The 6,385-nt window shown below is 36.2% G+C and overlaps 1 long non-coding RNA gene across 1 annotated transcript; it reads left to right on the top strand.

The window, feature by feature from the left end:
• The first annotated feature begins 938 nt into the window (after nucleotides 1-938).
• Nucleotides 939-2,113, top strand: LOC145790112 (uncharacterized). The gene is made up of 2 exons (XR_014328752.1): nucleotides 939-1,700; nucleotides 1,822-2,113. It is a non-coding gene; the product is annotated as an uncharacterized LOC145790112 (long non-coding RNA).
• Nucleotides 2,114-6,385: the final 4,272 nt, after the last annotated feature.

Genomic DNA, 6,385 nt, shown 5'->3' with positions numbered 1-6,385 from the left:
TCAAGAACACAAAAGTAAAGGAGATGATGGAGATAAGAGATTGGGTGAAGAAGAAGGCAAAATGGCTAGAGAGAGAATAATGGCAAGGCTCTCCCATGGATCTCCCACTTTCACTCTCAAGGTTGATAATGGAGATGGGAAATTAGTTCTTTCCCAAGAGTTAACTCTCCAAAATCCATCCCTTGTAAAGCTATGGGTGGGTGCTATTTATAGGCACCTCATGATGTAGGATGAAGCCCATGTGCACGGCACATGGGGAATATTCTCTCTAACCACTTTGTCCGAGGAGGTGAACTCTCCGAGGATGAGGAAAACCCCGAAGAAGATATCAACGTCTCGGCGAACCCTTCTTCTTAGCCACACCTAACCAATGATCCCCAATCATCCCAAAAGGGTCAGGGGTAGTCCCAGAGGACGTCCTGCCGCAAAATATTGCCGAGTCTCATGGACCCCCCGGGGTCGTGCCACCTCGACCCAGGTATAGGCTAGTTTAACCGAAGAGTGAATTTATCTCCACTCACCGTCCTCGGGATCAGGTCCTTTGTTCGAACTCCATTACGCCCATGGTTCTGATGCGTAGACCCCGGAAAGCTCCGAGCCCGCAAGTGTTCTGGGACTCATTAACGGAGCGGCTTCTAGATTGCGTTTGAATCTATTCGAAGCCAAGTGCTGCAGATCTCTAGATTTGTGGATCCGAATCCTTTCGAGTCCGAGTGCCTCGGATCTCTAGGATAGCTCAATACCCTTTCGAGTCCGGGTCCGAGTAAGTCTCTGAGTTCGTGGATTCGAACCCTTTCAAGGCCTAGAGCGATTCAGCCCGTTTGATGGCGATAAATCCGGGCCCACTAATATTAGACTTGCGATAAATTCGGGCCCACTAATCTTGGGCTATTGGGCCTAATTAATTTAGCGGACTGAAATTAGCTCCTCTTACATAGTTGTATGCGAAAAAGGTGCAAGGCTACAAACAAATCTTGGCACACATCTAGAATTTTCATATAGTTCATTTCTGACCTTGAATTGTTTCTATTGTTCCTCCTAAAAATTGATTGCGTTCACAAGAAATATCTAGAATGTAGAACTGTAGCTTCTTATTGCCATTGAATGAATTGGTGTGTATACCCTATATTGAATAGTCATGCGCTAACAAGCAGAACTCTCTCGTTGAGATCATGACAAACGATCAGGCTCTCTCTGTACTTGTTCAAGTAATTGATTTTAACATCTGAATTTGAAGAGCCTTAACTATAATATTTTAAGATTTTTCGTTTGTACAATGCTACTTGAATGGCCTCCTCTAGCTTTTGATGTACTTCTATCACCTAGAAGGGATGCTACTTCATTGTCAATCTGTATTGAAATATAGAACAGTTTCCAATTCATTTGCCGCTGTATAACGAGGATATTTGTTTGTACATTGCAACTCCATTTTGATGTGCTGAAGTTCATAGCTTGCATAGGAGGGTAGTTTTCAGGAACGCTGCTTCCTGTTTCTGATGCTTTGAAATTTTTTAAGAACATTATGAATGGCCTAACTATTTTCCAGATCCACAATGCTGGTTTCTCATGTCCATCATTGTTTTCATCAGGTGCGAAAAATGAAACAATGTTAGTGAGTTATGTTTGAAGCTATCTGTTAATTAATAATGCAGGAATTTGCAAAACTTATGGGTTTCAATGTTCACAAGGAAAACTATAAGGTAGTACTCATCTTTCATATGCTTTGCATCTTAATCTGCTTTGTTCAATTAGCTTGTTTATTTGATAAATTTGTTTTACTGTTTTCCATTTAACAAATTAATTGTATTTTTGTTTCCATAGTAATTCTGGTTTGAATATTTGAGCATACTTGCTGTTGGGCTCACGAGAGAGTGGTCATGGTCTTAACGGTTGAGAGAATAGCAAAGAAATTGAGCAAGAGCCCCGGGCAGGCGCTTCTTGTGAGATGGGCTGTTGGGTTAATGCTCTAGTACAAAAATTATGTGTAGGAATGTTAACAACACGAGTGAAATGATGATTGATATTGATGATAAATTGTATATTGTTTACTTAATTTTTCATGATGTATAGATAATAATGTAATATATACTGTCACACTTGACTTGCACGACTATTTCCTTTTTTTATTTTTTCTTTTCTTTTTTTCCCAAATTTTTATTGGTTCAGTGGGTTCACAATGAACTTACAAGTAATACCTTGAAAACCATTTTCCTAATTATTTGGTTGAGGTGTTATTATGAGTCGTAACCGAAAACCATTTATGTAACTGAGATTGTGCTGCCAATTGATTTAAGTCACTAGTTTTAAGAATTTCATGTAACTAAGATTTTATGAGTTTAACACTTACCATGCATCTCTTGGAGTTAAACAGGCATAAGGAGGGTATCTTGATTGCTATATTTCTTTCTTTAAGCTAGCCAACTGGTGTACAAAAATTATTACAAAAAAGATAAAAAGAAGAAAGAAGATATGGAGTACTCAGTGCCGGCCCTGGCCATGGCCAACAAGGCCATGGCATAGAGCCCCTCAAAATAGACTTAAAAAAGAAGCCCATTCTATTGTGGTTTAGTATAATATATTAGGTATGTTTTAAGTTTAAAAAAAAATTAAATAAGGTCCAAACTAACTTAAAATAAATTGATCCATTAAAAAATTTAAAGGCCCATTCAAAAAATTAACATTGTTATCCATTGAAAATAGACCAAAAAAAAAGTCCCTTCCTATTATAGTTTATTGTAATATATTAGGTATGTTTTAAATCCAAAAAAAAATTAAATAAGACCCAAACTAACTTAAAATAAATTGACCCATTAAAAAATTAAAAGGCCCATTTAAATAATTAGCATTGTTATCCATTAAAAATGATTTTGCAAAAAAACTAGATTATGCAAGTATGATTGATTTATTTGTTTCTAAAAATGCAAGAAAAGCGAGGATCAAGTGACACTTATTAATTGTTGTAATGTAATACTAAGTATTTTTTGTGATTTTGACACAAATCTTTTGTCTTTTATCTTTAATTTTTTTTTTTCATTAATGTGAAGGATCTAAAAAATTTATTAGTTGATTACTAGCTTTGAGCCTCGAAAATCTCAAAGCTGGGCCTAGGAGTACTTGATATCATATTACTCTACATATATGACCCAATTTATCTAAATTTAAGTTGTGCTTGTATATATGTTGTTATTTACTTTGGTAGGAAATATGAAAGAAGTGAAGCACTTAGATAGGAAATAGCATTTTTATAAATTATACTGCAATTTTTTATTTTTATTTTTTTTTCTGAGCAGCAATTGAGGACAGTTTCAAAGATGTTTGGTGATTCATGTCATTACAAGTGCCATCATCACACTTTTTTTACAGCAACTTAAATTCAAATTGTGATATACGAATACGAAGATGGTTTTTTGCTCTTGCGAGAATTTTTTTTTCAATTGATGTAAATGTAAATTGAAAAACTCTATCTGGTTATTAGATTGCTACATGTTGGGTGCAACATATATTTGTGGAAATTATGATGGAACCAAATTCTGGAGAAAGAGAAAATTACAGAGCCAAAAATGGAGAGAGAGAGAGAGAGAGATCAAATGGTTTGTATTGCTCTTGCTTGATGTTTATAAATGAGGAGCTCTTACCATTATATAGGCCAGGCTACCAAATTCTTAATTCAATGATAATGAACCATCTGCTTCAACAACCACACTAACTTCACCTGCTACAACAACCACACCAACTTAAACTCTATTAAAAATTATTAAATTTTAACACCCCCTCTTAATTTGAAATATGGAAGAATATTTTGAATTGATCTAATTTTTGTGACAACACTGCCCTGGTAAAAATATCTGCAAGTTGTCCGTTAGTATTAACGAAATGCAATTGAATTTCTTTTTTGCCAACCAAAATTCTGATAAAGTGATGACGAAGTTCAATGTGCTTTGTTCGAGCATGAAAAACTGGATTTTTTGTCATGCAATGGCTGACATTTTGTTGCAGTAAATTATTGTGGGGTCAATTTGCTTTTGCTGTAGATCTGCAAGAATTCTTCCAAGCCATACAGCTTCACAAGCAACATCGGTGGCAGCTATGTGTTCTGCTTCAACTGATGAGAGTGATATTGTCTTTTGCTTTTTTGAGGACCAAGAAATTGCTTTTGAACCCATGCAAAACACATATCCTGATGTGCTTTTTCGATCATCAATGGAACCTGCCCAATTACTGTTAGTGTATCCTACAAGACTATTGTCTTCTTCCTTTACATGCTTGATCCCAAAATTGTGTGTGCCTTGCAAATACCGTAGTATTCGCTTAGCTGTGGAAAAATGGATTTGGCTGGGTTCAGTCATGAATCTAGAAACCATACTAACTGGATAGACAATATCTGGCCTGGTGTTGGTGAGATACATAAGTGATCCAACTAGGCTATGATACAGTGTTGGGTTGACTTTTGGCACTCCATCTTCTAGCTGCAATTTTTCATTTGTCGTCATGGGTGTTGAAATTGGCTTGTATGTTGACATGTTGAATCTTTTCAACAAATCTTCTGTGTACTTTTCTTGAAAAATAAAAATTTCTCCTTTGGTCTGCCGCACTTGGATGCCAAGAAAATATTTCATTAAGCCAAGATCTGTCATTTCATATTTTTGCATCATAGCCTTTTTGAAATCATCTAGCATCACAGGATTAGTGCCAGTGAAAATTAAATCATCAACATAAAGGCAGACGATGAGAAAATCATTGGTACCTCCCTTTTTCACATATAGGGATGGCTCACTAGGATTTCTTTGAAAACCGCAATGAATGAACTATTTGTCTATGTTACTATTCCAAGCACGCGGGGCCTACTTTAGACCATAGAGTGCTTTTCTTAGCTGGTAGACCATATTTTCTTTTCCATCCACTACATAGCCTTGTGGTTGCTCCACATATACTTCTTCTAGATCACCATTCAAAAATGCCGATTTTACATCTAGCTAGTGGACCGGCAATTCCAGCTATGCTACCAGGGTTATTCTGATTGTTTCCATTCGGACAACTAGTGCAAATGTCTCATTGAAATCTACTCTAGGTTGTTGTGAGTAGCTTTTTGCAACAAGACGAGCTTTGTACTTTTGAACCGAGTTGTCTCCATTCATTTTGGTTTTGTAGATCCATTTTAGTCTAACTACATCTTTTTGTTTAGGATGATCCACAAGCTCCCAAGTTTGATTTTTGAAAATTGTGAACATCTCTTCATCCATTTCTTTTTACCAAACTTGACTTTTAGCTGCTTCTTCAAAATTTTGAGGCTCACAAGAGAAAAATGCAAAATTGCATAAATCATAAATTTCTCTTAAAGGCCGTACCTTTCTAATAGGTGATACTGAATTTGATTCCGAGTCACTTTCTTCAAAATGACTTTGTGGAATTGGTGAATCTAAATTAGAAGAACTTGGCTTGCCTTTATCTGGTTGTATGAATGTTTCAACCTCATGTGAATTTTTCCAATCCCATGCTTTTATTTCATGAAGTGCACATCCCTTGACGTCACCAATTTGTTGGTTTTTGGATAAAAAAGTCAATAACTTTTTTATTCGTTGCAATAGTCGATGAAAATGAATTTTTCTCCTTTTTCGTCAAAATTTTCCCTATATTGAGAAGGAATAAGGGAGTATGCAATGCATCCAAAAACTTTGAAAAAATTTACCACTGGTTCATAGGGAGTTTTGTTAACAAGAGCCTTTATTGGAGACCGGCTGAGGATGAAAATAGTAGTGTTGACTGCTTTAGCCCAAAAATTGTTGGGAAGATCTTTTGCTTTGAGCATACTCCTCGCCATCTCGACAATGGTGCAGTTTTTCCTTTCTGCCACTCCATTTTGCTGAGGAGTGTGTCGAATGGTCAATTGGCGCTTGATTCCTTCATCTTCGTAGTAACTTGTGAAGTCTTTAGACAAGAATTCTCCACCTTGATCTGTATTGAGCATTTTCAGACAATGACCACTTTGTCTTTGTAGCATCTTCTTGAACTGGAGAAATGTTGAGAAAGATTCTGACTTTTGTTCCAAGAAGTAGACCCACATCATCCTGTTGAAATCATCAACAAAGAGAAGAAAATATTTTTTTGTTTCCAATAGAGGGAGTTCTTGTTGGTCGACAAATATCTACATGTACTAGTTCAAGTGAAGCTTTTGCTCGCCAAGCAATCTTAGGAAAAGGTAATCAATGCATTTTTCCAAATATGCATCCTTCACATGTTTTGTCATTTTGTTCAATTTTTGGAAGCCCAATTACCATGCCTTTTTGACTGACTAAGTTGTTCCAGTCCTTTCTAGTTTAAATGTCCATGCCAGAGTATGGAATCATTGGTCTTGTCAACTTTCAATGCAAAATTTTCATCTAGTGGC

Source organism: Camellia sinensis, chromosome 5, assembly GCF_055761805.1.
Source record: "Camellia sinensis isolate YWXY chromosome 5, ASM5576180v1, whole genome shotgun sequence".
Lineage (NCBI taxonomy): Eukaryota > Viridiplantae > Streptophyta > Magnoliopsida > Ericales > Theaceae > Camellia > Camellia sinensis.
Note: the sequence above shows the minus strand (reverse complement) of the source record. Positions and strands in the feature narration are given on the sequence as shown.